The sequence below is a fragment of the Mirounga leonina genome, unplaced genomic scaffold (assembly GCF_011800145.1).
Source record: "Mirounga leonina isolate KUSES-001 unplaced genomic scaffold, KU_Mleo_1.0 Mir_171, whole genome shotgun sequence".
Classification (NCBI taxonomy): Eukaryota; Metazoa; Chordata; class Mammalia; order Carnivora; family Phocidae; genus Mirounga; species Mirounga leonina.
Window position 1 is genome coordinate 17,930,608 of NW_023270436.1, and position 2,738 is coordinate 17,933,345.

Consider the following 2,738-nt stretch of genomic DNA (forward strand, 5'->3'; position numbering starts at 1 on the left):
CGCCCAATGTGGGGCTCAAACTCACGACCCCGAGATCAACAGTCTCGTGCTCTACCTACTGAGCCAGCCAGGCGCTCCTGTTGTTAATATCAGCTTTACTGAGCTGTGCTTCTCATACCATACAATTCACTCATAATCACAGTCGATTTTAGAACTGTTCATCTCCCCCCACCCCAAAAAAACCTCCCACCCTTTAGGTTTCTCTGCCACCACCCGCCCTCCGCCCCGGCAACCTACTTTCTTTCTATATAGATTCCTCTCCCTATAAATGGAAGCATAGAATATGTAGTCTTTGGTGACTGGCTTCTTTCAGCATTTTTATTCTTTGCCTCTTTAAGGTCCTCCACAGTCTCTTTGACAAAGGTGTCTCCATTCTCTTTGAGAACAGTTCTGTTGTCTGGGGGTGCAGCTGCCAAATTAGCCCATGGGCTCCAGAGGGATGGAGGGGAGCAGATTCCTCCAAGGCCACTAGCGCTGGCCCTTCCAGAATGTCCCATCTGGAGCCTTCCCGGCTGCTTCGAGACTGTAGTGGGGCAAGCGGCCTCTTCGGAGCACAGCTGGCCAGGTGTCCTGCCTGCGCGAGTGGTCATGCTTCCCCACGACTCCCTCTTACTGAGGCTGGGGTTATCATCATCACTGGCAAGTGCTTACTGGGTGCCAGGCACCGTCCTGCAAGCATCATGTGTGTTAAGATTAGTTCATTGTTCCAGACCTTTCTTTCCCCTCCTTTTCTTCTTGTGGGATTCACTTAAAAGCTACCTCTTCGTGCACCTGCTTTGCTGAAGCTATAATCTGCTTTCTCTCTTCCAGCCATAAACAATGCAGGTAGAAATCATCTCACTTTTTGCCTTGCGCTGGTCTAGATATTTGACTAGCATTATTATTGTGTTAAAATGCACATACCGTAAGATTTACCATCTTAACTGTTTTGAAGTGTAGAGTTCAGTGGCATTAAACACATTTGCATTGTTTGTACAACCAACACCCCCATCCATCTCCAGGACTCTTTTCATCGGCCCAAACTGAAACTCTAGCTCCCCAGTCCCCTTCCCCCCCGGCTGGGAGACCCCCTTCTACTTTCTGTCTCTCTGATTCTGACTACTCTAGGTGGAGTGTTTGTCTCACCTTAGCATAGTGTCCTCAGGGGTCATCCTCATGGATGGGTCATGGGTCAGAGTTTCCTACCTTTTTAAGGCCAAATAACATTCCTAGTGTTCACTTTGGACATGTCCTCGGTTATAGCTGAGGTGCTAGTCTGCTATCATTTCTTTTTTAATTTTAAAGATTTTATTTATTTATTTACTTAGAGCAGCGTTAAGTTCACAGCAAAATTGAGAGGAAGCTACAGAGATTTCCCATATATGCCCTGCCCACTGCCCGGGCACAGCCTCCCCCTTTACCAGCATCCCCCGACGAGAGTGGAATGCTTGTTGTAATCGATGTACCTACAGGGACACATCATCATCACCCAGAGTCCATAGTTTACATCCGGGTTCACTCTTGGTGTTGTGTGTTCTGTGGGTCTGGACAGATGCATCAGGACAGGTTTCCACCATCACAGTATCATGCTGAGTATTTTCACTGCCCTAAATGTCCTCTATGCTCTGCCTGTTCATCCTTCCCATCCCCTCCCAACCCAGGGCAACCTGATCTTTTTACTGTCTCGGTAGTTTTGTCTTTTCCAGAATGTCATATGTGGGAATCCTACGGTATGTCGCCTTTTCATCTCAGCTTCTTTCACTTCGTCATATGCATTGAAGTTTCCTTCATGTCTTTCGTGGCTTGATAGCTCATTTCTTTTTAGCCCTGACTATTCCCTTGTGTGGATGGACCACAGTTTATTTATCTTGATTGCTTCCAGATTTGGGCAACAGTGAATAAAGCTGCTTTAAACATCTGTGTGCAGGTGTTTGTGTGGACAGAAGTGTTCCACTCCGGTGGGTAAATACCAAGGACAGCAACTGCTAGGGATAGTGTGGTGAGAGGATGTTTCGCGTTCTAAGAAACTGCCGAAATGTCTCCCACTGGGGCTGTCCCATTTTGCATCCCCACCAGCCCTGAGTGAGAGCTCCTGTTGTTTCACATCCTTGGCAGTATCTGGTGTTGTCTGTGTTCCCGATTTTGGCCATTCTCCTAGGTGCGTGGTGGTGTCTTGTTTTAATTCGCGTTTCCCTGATGACCTATGATATGGAGCATGATATGATTTTCCCATTGACTAGTGTCTGGGGAGATTAATTGGAAAAGTTGGTGAAAGCAGAAAAACAGAAGATTTTATATCCTAGAATATTTTCTCTTTTATATTAATGTACCTGTACCGGTGTTCTGTATGTTAATTTGTATTCTGTACACTAATTTTCCAATATTAATATTGGGCTAATTAATAGTAGGTCAATTGAGTAAACTATGTAATTAATTAATATTGGGTTAGTTAATCGATGGGGCGTTAATTAATTCAGGTCTCCTCTCATCTTTCCTATACAAATCAGATGATTGTCTCTTTTGGCTTACTTCAATGTAATGAGAACTTAAAGACACTTGCAGAGCAGAATATAGGACCGTTCCCGATTTTAATGGCTGCCCGCTGCCCGATGTTTTACAGCGTCTTCCTCTATAACTAATTTCTTATCAGTTTCCATTTAGAGATTTTATTTATTTGACAGAGAGAGAGAGAGAATGAGCACAAGCAAGGGGAGCTGCAGAGGCAGAGCGAGAAGCAGTCTCCCTGCTGAGCAGGGAGC

General features: G+C 45.4%; 1 non-coding gene across 1 annotated transcript; it reads right to left on the bottom strand.

Moving 5' to 3' along the window:
- TRNAN-GUU lies at positions 1-73 on the bottom strand. Its single transcript has one exon. It is a non-coding gene; the product is annotated as a tRNA-Asn (tRNA).
- Positions 74-2,738: the final 2,665 nt, after the last annotated feature.